The sequence below is a fragment of the Scyliorhinus canicula genome, chromosome 3 (genome assembly GCF_902713615.1).
Source record: "Scyliorhinus canicula chromosome 3, sScyCan1.1, whole genome shotgun sequence".
In the NCBI taxonomy this organism is placed as follows: Eukaryota; Metazoa; Chordata; class Chondrichthyes; order Carcharhiniformes; family Scyliorhinidae; genus Scyliorhinus; species Scyliorhinus canicula.
This window is the reverse complement of record NC_052148.1, coordinates 251,992,861-252,013,216: the sequence shown is the minus strand read 5'-3', so window position 1 is coordinate 252,013,216 and position 20,356 is coordinate 251,992,861.

Here is a 20,356-nt window from a genome sequence, read left to right as displayed (position 1 = left end):
ATGACATTAACGTACTGCGGGCAGAATAAAAAGGGGCAGGGTGGGACCTCTATCCCCACCCTGGGAGCTGCTGGCCAATCCAATTGGCTGCCGGGTGGATCGGTCCTGGCAGTGCTAAGCATGCATTAGTGGGTGCTGCTGGGACTGCAATGAGGAAGGCAGCAGTCACCCATTGGATCACGGAGACAGATTTGTCGGGGTACGGAGAGTTTATGCAGGTTAAGGAGGGACCTGCAGTGGAGGTTTCAATGCTGCAGGTGGATAAGAAAAAGGTGAGTGTTCTATTTTAGGGGGGCTTCCCCCCATTCAACAAAAGGCGACCCCCCTTCCTGCACTTTGAAATAAAAAAAATAAATCTGGCTACCCACCTGTTTGCACCAATCATTTTATGACAAGGGCAGAGTATGATCAGGGTCATTTGGTTTGGTAACAAACCCAGTTGACCATAGATAATCTATTTAGCTATGGTGGGCAGCGTGCCCTATCTGCCCAAAGCACATTTTTCTTGCTGTTCCTCCTTCTTTCCCAAAGGAGGTGACTCATGCTGCAAAATAGTTTGGAGTGCCAACGGCCACTTCTCAGCTTTGAAACACTTTGTTGACAGGTTCTGTAGACTAATTTCAGGGACGCAGATACGAGTCCAGGTAGCTTACAAAGCAAATCTTTCAACATAACTTGAAGCAAAATATTGCTTTGGTGCAGAATCTTTCCTTCCACTCTGCAGCTGAAGTGTCAAAGAGGTAAATTTGATCATTCAGTTCACTCAGGACAGGAGGACTGTCTGAGTATGCAGAGCAGAATTGCAGTAAAAGAACATTCTTTGAAGATACAAATGGAAATCAGAATTTCTTCATGTTCAGCCTGCAAACTGGAAGCAGCAACATCAGGAAATATATTAGAATCAAATTACAAACTTCAGCTGGCATTTAATGTTCCTTATGTAGGTCCTGCCCAGAGGTTGGGGAACTTGCTTCCATGGGAGAGGTCCAGTCAAGTTAACTGCCCATTAGGTACTTACCTGGCCAGCTTCAGGACTTCTCTGGGGTTTAGAACTCTGGGGGTGGAAATCCCATCCGTCAAGAGGTGCCAGCCACGGCCTGGAGCAGTGGCTGCTGCTGGTAGCGCTTCAGGGGAATTACCAGCAATCGCCATTGGACCCCCAAACTCAGGTGAGTGAGGGCAGATTGGGAGTTATGGGAAAGAGACAAAGGCAGGCTTTCTGTGGCCCACCCCTTCCTGATGGCGGGTCCCTCAGTCCGTCACGGTGCCTTTGACAGGGGGACCCCCTTCCCAAGAAGGTGGAGGCAAACCCAATGTTTGCCTGGTAACTTTCAGGAAGTGGGAAAGCTGTGCTACTTACTTTCAACCCCTGAACCACCACAAAATTCTGCTGAGCTCAGGGGCAATTGATGCCAATTGGTTCAATAATGAACTTGATTGACATCCAGCTTCGAGTGGGCTAGTTTCCCCACAGATGTTCATTCTTGCTTAAAACTCAATCACAGCAGCCTGAAGTGACGACTCACTTGCAATTAAATGGGCCCAGCCGCCAAGCTTCCCACTGCGACAGGCGAGATTAAATTCTGCCTTAATGTCAACATAACTTAAAGGATGCTTAATTTCTTATGAGCCTATCACCCGGTCGAATAATACTGACTCCGGCCCCAGCTCATCTGCTGCTGAAATCCTCACACACACAGTTTTGATCCCTAGACAATACCACCCCAGTGCTCTCCTGGCTTTTCTCCCATCTTACACTCTACAAGCTTCAGCTTATCGAAAACTCTGTTTTCCGAAACCTGGCTTGCACCAAGTCCTGTTCACCCATCTCCCCTGAGCTTTATAATTGCGTTCAAATTCCTACATGGTCTTTCCATTCCTAAAATCTCCTTCAGTCTGATGAGACTCTTGAGAACTCTGCGTTTTCTTCTCCAGACACTTCTATATCCTCCTGCATTGGCGGCTATATCTCTTGCGGTCTAAAAAATTTAAGCTTTGGAATTATCTCCCTGAACCTCCGTCACTGCCTTCCTCTTTTAAGACGTCCCTCAAAAAGTCACCAAATCTCCTTTTGCGGCTCAATATCATTTTGGTCTGGTAACACTGCTGTGAACAGCCTTGGGATGTTCTGTATATTTATTTTACATGCAAACTGTGATTGTATGCTCATTTAAATTTCTGCCCTTACGCACAATTTTAAACTTATTAAGCAAATGTAACATTTCAGTTGAGGACTGGATTTTTAAAAGTTATTTAATGGGGGATGGGCATCGTTGGCTGGCCCTAGCATTCATTGCCCATCCCTAATTGCCCTTGAGGGGGCAGTTAAGAGTTAACCAGAATCCCATTATATGCATCAATAACAAATTGCACAGGAAAGCAGTCAGGTAATGATGTATCCAGATCAACAGGAGCTGCAGAAACCAATTTAGAATGAGCAGGTTCCAACAAGCAGAAACATAGGAGGCAAGAACCACCTGGATGGCTCTAGTTCTGCTATAATAAATGGTATTTTTGGGCTACCATCATGTTGTAGCATGGAGTGAGACAACAAATCAGTGCTCTTTTATTTATTCAAAGCCATGATTGCCAGATTTGATAATCTTATGAAAATGTAAAAGAAGAAGATTCTTCTCGTAAATGGTTTTTTAAAATGGAGATATAAAGGAAGAAAAGCTGGCAGGTGAGCAGGATGTTGGAGCTCACAGTAAACGCAGCAGGGAAGCACGGACAAATGAGGGAGAGCCTACGTTTGAGTAGGCCTCGAGTGAATGTGTGAATAGCACAAAGCCAAGTATCCTGGAGATAAAGCTAGGAGGAATCAGTGGGAGGTGAATATGATATGCTATGTACAACAGAAATCATCCAAGAATGGCAGACAGTTGTGACAGGCAGACAGGACAAAAATAGAGCAACAGGGAAATAAAAAAAGAACTGTTGCTTTTTTTGTCAGAAATGTGTGCCCAAGATCAAGATTTTTAATATAGGTATACTTAAGAGTTAGATTGATTTTAAAAAAATTACTGGAGCAACAAAATCATAGAAGGAACAGAAAAAAATGTAATGATTTCTCACAAAAGAATTATAAATCTTCTCTTGGGAGCACTCGGATTGTTCTGTAGAAGCACTGCAACAAACTGATATTAAACTAAAGGCATTCTCAGTGGCATGTAGCAGCAGAGAATCGACTCGCCTCTGTGATTCTCCAATAATTCCACAGTAAGTAAAGAAATATATTTTGCAAGAGAGAGAGAGAGAGAGAGAGAGAGAGACAGACAGATCGAGAGAGACAGAAAGAAAGAGAGAGAGACAGAAAGAGAGAGAGAGACAGAAAGACAGAGACAGACAGACAGAGAGATAGAAAGAGAGAGAGACACACAAACAAAGAGAGAGGGAGAGAGAGAGATAACATACACACACACACACACACACACACACACACACACACACACAGAATCTGGCAATTTGTTTCCAAACTTCAGCAAACTGTATTCTGAGGCGAATAACACAGCCACATCCTCTGGAGAAAAATATATTGGTGTCTTCCGAAAGCAAAATGGCTCAAATAAGAAACCAGCACAAAGAACAGCAGCCTCAAAATATTTCCTTATATTTCACAGTGAATCAAATGGGAACGCCAATGCATTGGGTGTGGTTCTACATTAGACCTGAATGCACTTTAATGCCCAATATCTAATTCATCAGTTGACATTTATTCCATTTCCAACCCTGGTAAGATACATGATAACATCCTCTTTTAATAAAAGTACGCACATCATCAGGTCAAATAATTTTGCTCAGTTTTTCTTAATAACTACTCACCACTTTTTAAACTCTCTCTGCAGCGAGTCTCACAGCAGAAACCGTCCTCCAAGGTTTCAAGAGTTTGAGTCATTCTTAATTTTCCACAGTAGCAGTTGAATAGAAACAGCTGTTTGAAATGTCTCCCACCAATTGTCTGCCTTTCCATTCCTAGCCATCCTGAACCAAGTGGTTTTGCGAGGCCATTTCAGAGGGCTGTGAAGAATCAGCCAGATTGTACTGCGTTGGGATTCACAACTAGGTCGGACTGGGTAAGATGGGCAGATTTTCTTCTCTTAAAGATATTACACTACACCGATTGTGTTTTTCAAAATGACAAGCCTACATCTTCATGGTTGCTTTTCCTAATATCAACTTTTCGTTTCCAGATTTTTAAGAAATGGAATTCAAATTCTTAAACTACCATGATGGGATCTGGGCTCTCAATCTCTGGTTTAGCAGCCCATGGCTCGGAGTTAACTTCTGGGCTCAGGAAAGTCACATTACCACTACAGTACTATTCTTAATTCTTTGCTTCTTAGCATGGTTGCACTGTTGCGTCACAGCACCAGGGACCCAGGTTCGATTCTGGCTTGGATCACTGTCTGTGCAGAGTCTGCACGTTCTCCCCGTGTCTGCGTGGGTTTCCTCCGGGTGCTCCGGTTTCCTCCCACAAGTCCCGAAAGATGCGCTGTTAGGTAAATTGGACATTCTGAATTCTTCCTCAATGTACCCGAACAGGCGCCGGAATGTGGCGATAGGGTCTTTTCACAGTAACTTCATTGAAGTGTTAATGTGAACCTACTTGTGACACTTATAAAGGTTATCCTGAAACATTTGAGTTTCCTTTAATTCTGTGTTCAAACACACCATCTTCCTACTCTGCAACAACACTTAAAATAGCTGAAGAAACAAAACATAAACTTTATTAAAAATGTTGGTTCAGGGAATCTTGCAGCACATTTATTGAAATCACTTCTCAAGATCAGATCACAACATCTCCATTTAGGAATGTCTCCGCTATTACAGGCCAGGATTTAGAGAACCCCAAAGTATATCATGGAGTTCACCTGGCCCACAGCTTTTAATAGATTTTGGTTATGGGGTGCATAAGGGCCGACTTGACAGGTGTGATGCAACAGAGAGCTAAAGTATATTTAAACAAAAACAATGTTTATTCTATGAATCCAGTGAACACTTTATAAACCCACAGTAAACATCTTAGCAGCTATCAACTCAAATACTCCCCCGAAGAATATAATACTCTATAAGTAACCCTTAATCTTTCCTTACAACATCCATAAGACAAACAGAAAGCCAACAGGTTTACATTCTCTCCTGAGAGCAGTTATCACTGTTAAATTAGCAAGTGATCTGAAGTCATTCTTTTCATACAGAGAGAGAGCAGAATTACACCTTGTTTCTCTGGATGCAGCTCCCAATCTGCAAACAGAAACCAAACACACCTTGTAGCCGACAGCCCAAAGCGAAAGTAAACCAAACAGACAGTCCAGCTCCACCCACACTCTGACATCACTGCAGCTATTTGATAAACACCAATTCTTAAAGGTACACCCACTACATCTTTTTGATAAACACCCATTTCTTAAAGGTACTCTCACATGACACCGCCCTGTGTACACAGTGCCAACATTGGATTTCAAACAATCATAGAATTTACAGTGCAGGAGGCCATTCGGCCCATCGAGTCTGCATCGGCTCTTGGAAAGCCCACACCTCCACCCTATCCCCGTAACCCAGTAACTCGACATAACCTTTTTGGACACTAAGGGTAATTTATCATGGCCAATTCACCTAACCTGCACATCATTGGACAGTGGTAGGAAACCGGAGCACCCGAAGGAAACCCACGCAGACATGAGGAGAATGTGCAGACTCCGCACAGACAGTGACCCAAGCCGGGAGTCGAACCTGGGACCCTAGAGATGTGAAGCAAATGTGCTACCCACTGTGATACCGAGCAGCCCAATTTAAACAAACCTTTCACAGCAAATTCTATTCTGAAGCAACTAGCCTGAAGGCTACTGTGCACTCACTGATGAGCTAGATTTGTATCGTTACAAGATTCACGTTGGTTGCGTGTCTGTCAGTTTGGGGAAGGGAGAAATGAGCAAAGGGCAACAACACTAATGTTGTACAGAAGTAGTAGTGTCTTAATTTAGGTTCAAAAATCTTTTCTTCTCTCTCTCCAACATTCTTCTCTGCCCCTTCCTCAGTCCCCATGAAAAAAACTGACACCCTCACTGAGAACCACAGACAACCTGGAAAGAGTGAATAATTTTCAAAGATATTCTCTGCAGTCATCGCACTGGCCATCATATTTGCAGAGTGAGAGACTCGGTCACTGTATTTCAATCTAAAACCCTGCCAACATTTTCTATTAGTATAGGGCTATATTTATTCTCTATTACTGATCCCTATCATCTCTTTAGCAGCTTCTAAGCCCAAATGTCCTTCCTCAAGCTGGCAGTCCCAGTAACCAGGTCACCGACTCTGCTATTAATCCTCAATTTCAATGCTGCTCTCCCCTGTGCAATCAAGACAGCTATTTTTGAAAAAGGGAGACAAGATATTCATTTTGAACCCTGGTAAACGTCTCATCCAAACACAGAGATATTTCTGCAATATCATGTCATCTGCTGCTAATAGCGCAGAATAACTTAGGCATTTTAAATAAAATACCATTCAGTATTACTGAATCAACCCACCATGCGCCCAAGTTGGATTTTTTTTTTTGCATGGTACCGTTAAGAATTTTAAAATGTCTGCTCGCCAAAAAATCTCACTTAAAATTCGAAAAGTTGCTCAGAATTAACGTGCGCTGCAATGTCTATTTTTCCTTTTGCCCCATCAATGTTATTCAAAACTGTTGATACCATGGAGGTATTATAGTGGAAAATGGCTAATCTTGCCAGTACAAGAATTGTACAGTCGATAGTGATGCATCCTCCGATTATTTGCTGTACCTTTTTGATAAACAGCATCCTGGCAAAGCGAATAGCCATAATGCGATTACCACACCTACTGATTAAGCCAAAAGTATTCAAGATAGTCATTAAATATGCATTTTTGGGAATTTCCTGACAATGAAAATCCTCTTCTTAATCTGATATAACAGAAATTAATCAAAAGTAGTTGATGCTATAACAGTATTTAAGTCCATTTAATTAATTTAAAATGAAAAGAAATGGTGGCATAATTCGTACAATCATCTTCCTGATTGTATTTACTTGTTACAAGATACTAAAATGATGGACAGGAGAAGACCAATTGGTTCATAGCCACTGCACAACACAGCCATGGTGCTCAGTAACAAGCAGCCAAGCGCTATGTAAGCTCCTGGGAGTGGCAACAAAAGATGAAAAACTGCACGGCCAATTTTGGGAAGAGAAAACACATCTCTCACTCCCAAAAACAATCAAGACTAGTCCAAGAGACAATACTGACCATGCTTTTTAAAAAAAAAAATCACTGGGTATTTCACCCACCTTTTTAATATTGTGGCTTCTGCCCCGCCGGGAAATGCTCCAACTAATTTTTCAAAGTTTGAAGGCGTGAAAAGCAAATTCACTCAGTTTATGGACTGCTAACTTGTTCTGTGGGTCAACTGCCCTCAGAGAAAGGAAGCGCCTAAAATGTAATCTTGTTCCACCCTTGCCTAACAACCCTATGGTCCCCTTTTCTCCCTAAGCTATTTAAATTAATCTGCCTCTGTATGAACACAGGCAAATTCCGTCCCAACCCAGATTCTCCATTTTTAAAAAGTATATAAACCCCACATTGAGCGCATCGGGGTAATTGATGCGTTTTAAACTGAGGGTTATTCCAAAACCTCAACTGAGGCAATCAAAACTAGTCACAATATTCTAAACAGAGCTTTAATACAGTCTTATTGAAGGACACAATGCTGCTTTCTAATTTATATCTAATCTTCCTAACAATGCAATCTAACATTCTATTTGAAATTAAGGAGGTGAACCTGAAGAGAATTAAGAGCTATAACAAGTATTGCTGAAAAAAGATACATTTTGTCAAAGATTTTCCTCTACCACTCATCAGGACAATTTGCAAGAATACCAATTGTAAAGAATTTGCATTGTGTAAGTGTGCTGATTGGTTGGCAAGTGAACTCGCGGCATCGCCATAGAGAATACACCGGTTGGTGGTGACTGCCAGTTAACTGCCAAATTTTTGAAATTTAAACCATTTGGTCTAGGCCTTGCCCTGAGGAATGAACCAGCCAATGGCTTTCACTTATTCCGTTTAGCTGAAACAGGCCCATGTGTGTACATGTTCTATCTACACAGAACAGGGCCCTGTGCATTAACAAATGTAGCTTCCAGTCCACACAAATGCACCAACACTGCGATTGCGACTGACAATCTTAAAGTCATTGTCAGCACTGTCCTTCACTCTCTTTATCTTACTCATGACCGTGGTTTAACTAACTGGCTGATGTAAAAGAAACAAGCCATTTCAGAAGCATGTAACATTTTCCTCGATGTTTTCATGACATCACATTAAAATGAAAGTTATATATTAGTTAATTATTGTGGCAGAGATAATGTGCTTGCAGGTACACATTGTATGTCAAACAATAACAGTGAAATTGAGTGCCATAAAAATCCAGTGATCCCAGTCTGTTCAACCTATGCTCATTCTGGCTGACTAGCTACCACTGTAATTGCAAAGTCAACAACCGCAAATTTTAAACCTACAGCATGTGACATCCCGATGGCTCAGATAGCTAAAGAGCGTAAACCATACAAGACCAGGGATCCCAAGTTCAATTTCCCTTCTCTGCTGAATCAGCTGATCTGAGCCAGGACAGCAATAGAAATGCTACAACTACTCTTGGAACCAGGATAGGGTCGATCAGCCAGAGATTTAATTCCCGATTGCTATCCAGTGATGCCTGCTGAAGGTTTGCAGGGTGGAAGCTTGAGCAATAGGTTGGATGAAGGCCACGCCCTCCTGTCCCCAGATCCAATAAGCTAACAAAACACAATGTCTAGCACAATGCAAGAAAGATAAATATCCTACCTATGGAATATAAACCAACAGGAGATGAGAGAAAGCATTTCCCACAATGTTAAATTGCACATCTAGACCAAATTCAATGCTCACAATCATATTGTGTTTAAACATTTTTGACAAAATAATTAATTGCGCCTTCTCATGTATGACTGCAATAAATAAGGACATTACAGGATGTAGAATAACAGTCCCAGATTGTCACATTCAAAAGTAACACAGATTTATTTAAATTTAAAATTGCTTTTGTTTTCTGCTTAAAGTGAAAATGCTACGTATAGATCCATATAGATAAGTTACATTTCCCTGCAATATATAAACATTTTGCATGCTATACATAATAGCCCTACTGTTCAAACCAAGTTACACAATCACTTTTATATATTTAAAGGAAAAGTGCAGCCATTTCAAATATATGAAGCAAGAAAGACCTCAAGATACACAAAATATCCCTTTATTTCTCCTATCACTGTTGCCGGAAAGAGCATTATGACATGGGATTTTGCAGTGTAATAATTCTGTTAAGAACGTAAACACTCCCTGAAGGTTTATATGAGGAATCCCATTCAATGAAACGATTCAAATGGAAAGACAGTTCTACCAGTCACAGTAAAACACACAACACCGCCATCTACTGTTGGATTTGACCACCACATATATTGGAAAGCCTGAACGTTAAAATAAAAACAGTAAAGTGATGAAAACCTACTCCAGGTCAGTCAATCATCTGAAGAGAGCTTTACTAATTGAAGCACAGAGCAAAAGCAATGAAGTTATGCTAAACGTTGATAACGTGCCTCAGCCTGTATATTCCTGTACCAGCCTCCCCGGACAGGCGCCGGAATGTGGCGACTAGGGGCTTTTCACAGTAACTTCATTGAAGCCTACTCGTGACAATAAGCGATTTTCATTTCATTTCATATTGTGTCCAATTCTGGTCACCACATTTTAGGAAGGAGGGGAGTTACTAGAATGCAGCATTTCCTCTAAGCTGCATGTCCGTGCAGTAGAATCATAGAATCTCTTCAGTGCAGGCCATTCGGCCCATTGAGTCTACACCAACCTTTGAAAGACCACCCTACCCAAGCCAAATCCCCCGATCTATTCCTGCAACCCAACCCCAAGGGGCAATTTATCATGGCCAATTCATCTAACCTGCACATCTCTGGACTGTGGGAAGAAAACGGATCACCCAGAGGAAACGCACACAGACACAGGGAGAATGTGCAAACTCCACAATCACCTGAGGTTGGAATCAAACTCAGGTCCCTGGCGCTGTGAGGCAGTAGTGCTAACCACTGGGCCGCCCTACTGACTGGGAATATTCCAGAGGATAAACAGGCTGCACAGAAGCAAAATTCCCTTCAAGATGCTTGTGTGCACTGCTGCAGGTAAATCTCAAAGGGACCACACGGTGCCACAAGCTGGCCATTCAGAAAACAAAAGTCAGAGGGAACCTTGGAACAATGGATGGTGAATTTCAGGTACATGAAGAGATCGATGATTGATCTCCTTAAAGTAGAGATGACAGCGAAAATGAATATGTATTCAAAATTAAGAGACGTTTTGACAGAGCAGAGAGAGACAAACCGTTTCTGGTGGCAGGAGAATCAGTAACTAGCGGAACACAGATTGAAGATAATTGGAAACTATCCAGTGGGAAACTGGGAATCTTTTTAATGTTTGATTCAAAATGCACTGCCTGAAAAGAAGCAACTGCAATATTAACTTTCAAAAAGGAATTGTTTACATACTTGAAAAGGGGAATGTCACAGGGTTATAGGTAAAGAGTAGGGGAGTGGGATTAGTTGGATTGTCATTTCAACGGGGCTTATTCTGGGATACTGCTATTGGAAACATGTTCCACTCTATATCACCAGCATCCCTCAGTTCAATCAGTTCTTAAGTTCACCAAGAAGCACCATAGCCATAGGCTGTGAATTCAATGAGGTGGGGAAAATGTATGTCACAATGGCTGCTGAAACTTATTTTTCACAAAATACTAATTACATTCCAATTTTACTGCAGATTTGACATTGTATCAGTGTCCTGCACTAACAACAAAAGCAGACACGTGTAGTCATATAGCCATAAAGGCAATCCTGCAGTTACCTTTGGAGCAGAAATGTTTTTTTTTTAAAATAATTTTTATTGAAGAAATTTTTCAAAATACAAACATTTTAACCCCCCCTACATTTACATTTAAATTATAACAAAACAAAGTCAAACCCCCCTACTTAACAAAAAAAAGAAAAAAAAGTCCCCCCCCCCCCCCGCCGGCGAACCGACAGTCCGACCAACTTATCATTTCTAGCAGCGTCCTCGGGCAGGCCTTGCCCGTGCAACCACCGCTACCGTACTTCCTTCGTCTTTGTCCCCCCTCCCCCCCCCCCCCCTCCCGCCCTCCCCTCCCCTCCCGGGTTGCTGCTGTCACGGCCTCAGTTTCTATCTCTGATCCAAGAGGTCTAGGAAGGGTTGCCATTGCCTGAAAAACCCCTGCACCGACCCTCTCAGGGCGAATTTGATCCTTTCCAATTGGATGAAGTTTGCCATGTCGTTTAACCAGGTGTTAACACTCGGAGGCCTTTCGTCCCTCCACTGAATCAAGATCCTCCTCCGAGCCACCAAGGACGCAAAGGCTAATATTCCAGCCTCCCTCGCCTCCTGTACCCCCGGTTCCACCCCAACCCCGAAGATCGCAAGTCCCCATCCTGGCTTGACCCTGGACCCCACCACTCTCGACACCGTCCCTGCCACCCCCTTCCAGAACTCCTCCAGTGCCGGACATGCCCAAAACATATGTGCATGATTCGCAGGGCTTCCCGAACATCTAATACACCCGTCTTCACCCCCGAAAAACCGACTCATCCTTGTCCCCGTCATGTGGGCTCTATGCAGTACCTTAAATTGAATGAGACTTAGTCTCGCACATGACGACGACGAGTTGACCCTCTCCAGGGCGTCTGCCCATGTCCCGTCCTCTATCTGTTCCCCCAGCTCTAACTCCCACTTATCTTTTAGCTCCACTACTGGTACCTCCTCCACCTCCTGCATAATCTTATAGATGTCCGAGATCTTCCCCTCCCCGACCCAGACCCCTGATAGCACCCTATCACTCACCCCCCTGTCGGGGAGCGCGGGGAACCCCGCTACCTGTCGTCTGGCAAATGCCTTCACTTGGAGGTACCTGAACGTGTTCCCCGGGGGGAGCCCAAATTTCTCCTCCAGCTCTCCCAGGCTCGCAAACCTCCCCTCTATAAACAAGTCCCTCAGTTGTCTAATACCCGCCCTCTGCCAGCTCTGGAATCCCCCTCCTGTGTTTCCCGGCGCAAATCTGTGGTTCCCTCTTAGTGGTGCCCCTATCAGACCTCCCACTTCCCCCCTGTGTCGCCTCCACTGCCCCCAGATCTTGAGGGTGGCCGCCACCACCGGGCTCGTGGTATACCTCGTGGGAGGGAGCGGCCATGGTGCCGTTACCAGTGCCCCTAAGCTTATGTTGCCGCAGGACGCCCTCTCCATGCGCTTCCAGGCTGCCCCCTCCCCTTCCATCATCCACTTTCGTACCATCGATGTATTTGCCGCCCAGTAATATCCTGAAAGGTTGGGTAACGCCAGCCCTCCACTATCCCTACTCCGCTCCAAAAAGACCCTTCTAACTCTCGGGGTGCCATGTGCCCACACATACCCCATGATACTACTCGTTACCTTCTTGAAAAAGGCCCTGGGGAGGAAGATGGGCAGACACTGGAACAAAAACAAGAACCTCGGGAGGACCGTCATTTTAACTGACTGCACCCTCCCTGCCAGCGACAGCGGCACCATGTCCCACCTCTTAAACTCCTCCTCCATCTGTTCCACCAGTCTGGAAAAGTTCAACTTGTGGAGGGTCCCCCAGTTCTTTGCCACCTGCACCCCCAAATACCTAAAACTTTTAACTGCTCTTTTGAAGGGGAGCCTCCCAATTCCCTCCCCTTGGTCTCCCGGGTGTATTACAAAGACCTCACTTTTCCCCAGATTTAATTTATACCCCGAAAAGTCCCCGAACTCCGCTAGTATCCCCATTACCTCCGGCATTCCCCCCTCCGGGTCTGCCACATACAACAACAAATCATCCGCATAGAGCGAGACCCGATGTTCCTCCCCTCCCCTTGTCAGTCCTCTCCATCCCCCTGAACCCCTCAGTGCCATCGCCAACGGCTCAATCGCTAATGCAAAGAGTAAGGGAGATAGGGGACATCCCTGCCTAGTACCTCGATGGAGCCCAAAATATTCTGACCTCCTCCAGTTTGTTACCACACTTGCCATCGGAGCTGAATAGAGCAGTTTTACCCACTTGATAAATCCCTCCCCAAACCCAAACCTTTCCAACGTCTCCCACAAGTATTCCCACTCCACCCTGTCAAATGCCTTCTCCGCGTCCAGCGCTACCACTATCTCCGCCTCCCCTTCCACTGCTGGCATCATAATCACATTTAGCAATCTCCGGACATTTGTGTTAAGTTGGCGTCCCTTCACGAACCCCGTCTGGTCTTCATGGACTACCCCTGGCACACAGTCCTCTATCCTGGTTGCCAGGACCTTTGCTAACAGCTTGGCGTCAACATTCAGGAGGGAGATGGGCCTGTAGGACCCGCACTGGACCGGGTCCTTGTCCCGCTTCAAAATCAAGGAGATCAGGGCCTGCGACATTGTTGGGGGCAGAACCCCCCCCTCGCGCGCCTCATTAAAGGCTCGCACCAGCACTGGACCCACCAAGTCCACAAATTTCCTGTAAAACTCCACCGGGAACCCATCCGGCCCCGGCGCCTTCCCCGCCTGCATCTGGCCTATCCCTTTAATTAGCTCCTGCAGCTCTATCGGCGCCCCCAACCCTTCTACCAGCTCCTCCTGTACCTTTGGGAACCCCAATTTGTCGAGAAAGTTCTTCATTCCCCCTCTCCTCTTCGGCGGTTCAGACCTATACAATTCCCTATAGAAGTCCCTAAAGACCCTATTCACCTCTTGCCCCTTCTGCACTACGTCCCCACCCCTCTCTCTCACTCCCCCAATCTCTCTGGCTGCATCTCGCTTACGAAGCTGGTGTGCCAGCATCCTGCTCGCCTTTTCCCCGTACTCATACGCCGCACCCTGCGCCCTTCTCCACTGCATTTCCGCCTTCCTAGTGGTCAGTAGGTCGAACCTGGCCTGCAAGCTACGCCGCTCCCTTAATAGCCCCTCCTCTGGTGCCGCCGCATATTTCCTATCTACTTCTAGGAGCTCCCCCACCAGCCTCTCCCTTTCCTGCCTCTCCTTCCTCTCTCTGTGTGCCCTTATGGAGATCAGCTCTCCTCTAATCACTGCTTTCAAGGCCTCCCAGACCGTCCCCACCTGCACCTCACCTGTGTCATTCGTACCCAGATAGTTCTCAATGCCCGTTCTCACCCTTCTGCACACCTCTTCGTCCGCCAACAGCCCTACATCCAGGCGCCACAACGGGCGTTGATCCCGCGCCTCCCCCATGTCCACGTCCACCCAATGTGGTGCATGGTCCGATATCGCAATGGCCGAGTACTCCGTGTCCTGCACTCTCGGTATCAGCCCCCTGTTCAATACGAAAAAAATCGATCCTAGAGTACACTCTGTGGACGTGGGAGAAAAAAGAATACTCCCTCGCCCTAGGCCTACCAAATCTCCATGGGTCTACCCCTCCCATCTGCTCCATGAACCCCCTTAACACCTCTGCCGCTGCCGGCCTCCTATTTGTCCTGGAACTCGATCTATCCAGCCCAGGTCTAACACCGTATTAAAGTCCCCTCCCATGATCAGGCCCCCTGCCTCCAGTCCCGGGATGAGGCCCAGCAGGCGCCTCATAAAACCCGCGTCGTCCCAGTTCGGGGCATACACATTTACCAGTACCACATTCTCTCCCTGCAACCTACCCCTCACCATCACGTACCTGCCCTCCTTGTCTGCCACCACCTCTGCCGCCACAAACGACACCCTCTTTCCCACCAAAATCGCCACCCCCCGGTTCTTGATATCCAAGCCTGAGTGGAACACCTGTCCCACCCACCCCCTTCTCAGGCGGACCTGATCTGCCACCCTCAAATGAGTCTCCTGCAGCATTGCTACATCAGCCTTCAGTCCCTTCAGGTGTGAGAAGACCCTTGATCTTTTGACCGGCCCATTCAGCCCCCTTACGTTCCACGTGATCAATCGGATCGCAGAGCGACCCGTCCCTACTCCCTGTCGATTAGCCATGTCTTGTCCCTTGCTCGCCTCAGGTCATCCCTCCTTTTCTGACCCGCTTCCCATAGCGATGCGCCCCCCCCCCCCCCCCCACCCCCCGGCTCTCCCCTTCTCGTCCCTGGTCTTTCCAGCAGCAACCCGGTGTCCCCCCCCAGCCCCCCCCCCTTCCCCCCCCCCGGCTAGGACCCCTCCTAGCCGCGATGTACCCAACATCGTACTCCCGAGAGTCAGCTGGTCTCCGTTGACCCGGCTGCTCCTGCCACATTCCGACTCCTCCCGGTTCACCCCATCTGCGCCCGTGAAAGATCCCCTTAAAACCCCCGAGAAAGACCCGCATAATCAACCCGCTCCCCCCCGTCCCGTCTCCCCAACTTAACGATATAAATACCCAATGGCAACTAAATACATAAATACTTTTTTTTTTATAAATGTTTTTATTCAGTTTTCGTATTTTATATTGAACAAATTACAAATTGTTAGGAGAGAGAAAAAAAAAACAAACAAAAACAAACACGCAAAAATTAACACACATATTTACAGGTAAGCATCTTCGTAGTAGTAACTGCGCCCCCCCCCCCCCCCCTCCCCCCCTCAACATGTTTATTTAGCTTGGTTTTGGGCCTTAGCTAGCCATCGAACCCCCGTAACGAACCTGTAGCCCCCCCCCCCCCCCCCTCCCGCTACCTTCCCCCGACTATTCTTCCTCTTGTACATTGGCCACAAATAGGTCCCGGAACAGTCGCATGAATGGCTCCCACGTTCTGTGGAAGCCGTCGTCCGACCCTCGGATGGCAAATTTGATTTTCTCCATTTGGAGAGATTCCGAGAGGTCGGACAGCCAGTCCGCAGCTCTGGGCGGTGCTGCTGACCGCCAGCCAAACAGGATTCTACGGCGGGCGATCAGGGAGGCAAAGGCAAGGGCATCCGCCCTCCTCCCCAGGAATAGATCTGGCTGTTCTGAAACCCCGAAGACCGCCACTATCGGGCATGGCTCCACCCTCACTCCCACCACTTTGGACATTACCTCGAAGAAGGCTGTCCAGTACTCCACGAGTCTGGGGCAGGACCAGAACATGTGGGCGTGGTTGGCCGGGCCTCTTTGGCACCGTTCACATCTGTCTTCCACCTCCGGGAAGAACCTACTCATACGGGTTCTTGTTAAGTGGGCTCTATGTACCACTTTTAGTTGCGTCAGGCTGAGCCTTGCGCACGTGGAGGTGGAGTTGACCCTATGCAGTGCTTCGCTCCAGAGTCCCCACCCGATCTCCATCCCCAGGTCGTCCTCCCATTTCCTCCTTGTTGCGTCCAGTACGGTGTCGTCCCTATCTACCAGTCGGTCATACATGTCACTACAGTTCCCTTTCTCTAGGATACTTGCGTCCAGTAGGTCTTCCAGTAGTGTCTGTCGTGGCGGTTGTGGGTACGTCCTTGTCTCCTTTCGTAGGAAGTTTTTGAGCTGCAGGTACCGTAGCTCGTTCCCCCCAGCTAGCTGAAATTTCTCTGTCAGTTCGTCCAGTGTTGCGATCCTGTCGTCCGTGTACAGGTCCCTGACTGACAGTGTCCCCCCGTCCTGCCTCCACCTTTTGAAGGTGGCGTCGGTCAGTGCTGGTTTGAACCTATGGTTGTTGCAGATGGGAGCCCTGTTCGACATTTTGGTCAGGCCAAGTTGCTGCCGCAGTTGGTTCCAGGATTGGAGGGTGGCTGTCACCACTGGGCTGCTGGAGTGTTTTTTGGGTGGGGATGGGAGTGCTGCCGTGGCGAGGGCCCGGAGGGAGGTTCCCATGCAGGAGGCCTCCTCCGCACGCACCCACTCAGCTTCTGGCTCCTGGATCCATCCCCTTACTCGCTCGGCTGTTGCTGCCCAGTGGTAATACATAAATACTTAACTACATACTTAAATAACAAAATAATTAACTAACTATCAACTAACAGTGTGCCCAACCATCACCCTCCATCAAACAGTATAAATAACCGCAGATAACCATAACCCGAAAAGAAAAAAAAAAAAAGAACAAAAAACCCCCCCAAGCACCCAAAGAAAAGGGTAAGAGGGGTAAATAACTAAGGGAAATTGGAAACTGGAAGAAACACCCCATAAGAAGCCAACGACCCACAATAGAGATTTCAACAGTACAAATATACAGAAACACCCAACAACTCGAAACCTTCAAGATATTCAGAAAAGTCGACCGTTCGAGAAAAAACACCCCAAACAATCCACGAAACTGTTACCCAGTTCCGACCTGGCCTGAAAAAGAAAAGGGCCACTTGCTCAATCAAGAGTCCCCAGGCGGCTACGACCGCCGGTGCTCCCAGGTTTTAGTTCGTGTCCAACTTTTCCTCTTGTACAAAGGTCCAGGCCTCCTCTGGGGACTCAAAATAATGATGTTGGTCCTTGTAGGTGACCCACAAGCGCCGGTTGCAGCATTCCAAATTTGATCTTTTTCGCGTGTAGCACCGCCTTTGTCCGGTTGTACCGGGCCCGCCGCTTTGCCACCTCCGCACTCCAGTCCTGGTACACCCTTACCGTCGAGTTCTGCCACTTGCTGCTTTTCTCCCTTTTTGCCCACCTCAGGACTTTCTCTCGATCACTTAGCCGCTGGAACCGCACCAGCACCGCCCTCGAGGGCTCGTTTGCCCTAGGCCTCCTGGCCATGACCCGGTATGCCTCTTCCAATTCCAGGGGCGCCGGACCGGCCCCTTCCCCCATCAGGGAGCTCAACATCTCCGCCACATATCCCGGGAGATCCGACCCCTCCAGGCCTTCTTCCAGGCCCAGGATCCTCAAATTTTTCCTCCTCATCCGAGTGTCCAGCTCCTCGAAGCGGCTCTGCCACTTCATGTGGAGTGCCTCGTGCACCTCCACCTTTGCCCCGATGACTGTGGCCTCCTCCTCCCTCGCGGTCATCTCCTGCTGCAGATCTTTAATCGACGCCTCTTGGATCGCCTGGGCTCCCACCAACCTGGTGGCCGTCGCGTTCATGGACTCTAAGAGCTCCACTTTCATCTCCGTGAAAAAACGGAGGAGAGCGGCCTGCTGCTCCTCCGCCCATTTCTTCCACTCCTCCGATGCGCCGCCGGCCGCCATTTTGATTTTCTTCCCCCGCTTTTTTTGGGGAGCTGCTGCCGTTTTTCTTGCCGCTCCACTCCGGGTACCGACCATAAAATCGGTCTAGTTCTCCTCAGGGGACCTTCCCCCACCGGGATTCGTTTTTTCAGCACCGTTGGGGCCCTCCAATTGGCCCAAAAATACCTTTGTCGCAGGAGCTTCCAAATGTGCGGCTTAGCTAGTCATAGCCGCAACCGGAAGTCTGGAGCAGAAATGTTAACCTTGAAATAAACAGCATACTGCAGTGACTTTATGTTGCCCATCAATATTAACAGTATAACTGCTCTCTAATTAAGCAAATTATCACATTGTTCTACATCTTCCAGTTTACACTGTGCTACACACGTTGCTTTATGTTCAAAGACCAAATCGACAAAATGGTGCAACACAACCAGGAGTTCCTATGTAACTTTCTCTCATGCTGCTAATGTTTGTTCTTGCGTCATAAAACTGAAATATTCTCATAAGTTTCTTTTCCAAGGCACTTACTTCATCAAACTTCTGCAAATCCACATCCTTTATTTAACAAACTGATATGCTCTTCAAAAATATCGATTCAATTTATTGAACAGAACTTCCCTTCAATTAATCTATTCTGATTGTCCTGGATTAACCTATGCACTTCCAAATATTTAAATGCCAGCTCAAATCATGGATTCGAAGAGTTTTCCCACTACTGACGACAGACTAGAGTTAACCAGCTTATCTTTCCTCTCCCTTTCTGAACAGTGAAAGATGGTCTGGAACCCAGCATGTCAATGAGCAACATTTCTGGACCTTAGCTGGTGCACACACTCACATACAAGTACATGGTACACCTTTTGACTACTTTATGATGCATATTCATTATCTGCCTTGACATATTTTCTGATTAATTTGTTGTTAAATTGTCTGTGATTCAGCACCAATTAGAACCACACCGGCATTGTTTCTTACGCCCAATTTTTAAAAAGCCAGTGCGATTTGGTTGTTTAGCAGAATGAAGTCAAAAAGCGACAGAGTCAGCTGGAGCAGAAAGTGAAAAAGGTTATTTTGCTGAGTCTTTTTTTCCTGATGATTGGGGCAAGACACAATGTTGAGGTAGAGCAGCAGGAGATTTACTCTGCTGTACCAGTGACCAAAATTATATTTTTCCAAGTCTGGTGAGCAACAATTTGATCGGAAAGGTTGAGTGGAATAGAGAAAGTCTAAGTACCACAATGGCTGCTACTTTATCTTTCTAAAATAAATCAAAGCCCTTCACACAAATCTATAGAATCTTTACACTGCAGAAGGAGGTCATTCAGCCCATCAAGTCTGTCCTCTGAAAGAGCGCTTGACCGAGGCCCACTCCCCTGCCCTATCCCCGTAACCCCGCTCAGTGATCATGGCCAATACACCTAACCTGTGCATCTTTAGACAATGAGGGACAATTTAGCATGGCCAATTCAAATCCATCCCACTACCGAACTACAAATATATATTTGCTTGGCCAATTGTCAGTGGCATTGATTTTTACTTCCTTCTTTTGGATCAATAATAATCCATTGCCACCAACTGCTTTTGAAGTGCAAATAGAAATCTGCACATCACTAGGTTATGGAAGGCAGCCTCACAAACTAAAATATTAATACAACTGTAATTTTGCAGTTTTCCATAGCAACGAATCAAAATACAAGTGTTTTTAAAAAAATGTTTTTATTGCATTCAACAGTACTTTCACAATAAAAATAAATATACAGTACTTTTTTGTCCCAATGTAGCAATACTATATAGAAAACACTTGGGTGTTCTCAATGATTTAGTAAACATCTAAAACTCAAAACATACTTTTTTATATCTATAAAACTGGTTCATAGTTTTCTTAAGCATCATTTAAAAATACACGTTCTACAATATGATTCATATATGAAAGTGCAATTAAGAAGTCTCACTATGACAGCACCAACTGATGGATTTATATGACAATGACCATTTCCTGGACATCTTGCCTTCTGGATTGGCACCAAGAATAACAGTGCGCAATATAAAGTTCATCACCAATTGGAAATAATGTACTTTAGCACAACATATGCTTTAAAAATCACTCGCCAAAAAAACTAGTATGATACACATGTACATTTTGTACAAAACATTTGATAACGTTTTGAATAGTGGGCAGCAAATAACACAAGTTCTGTGAAA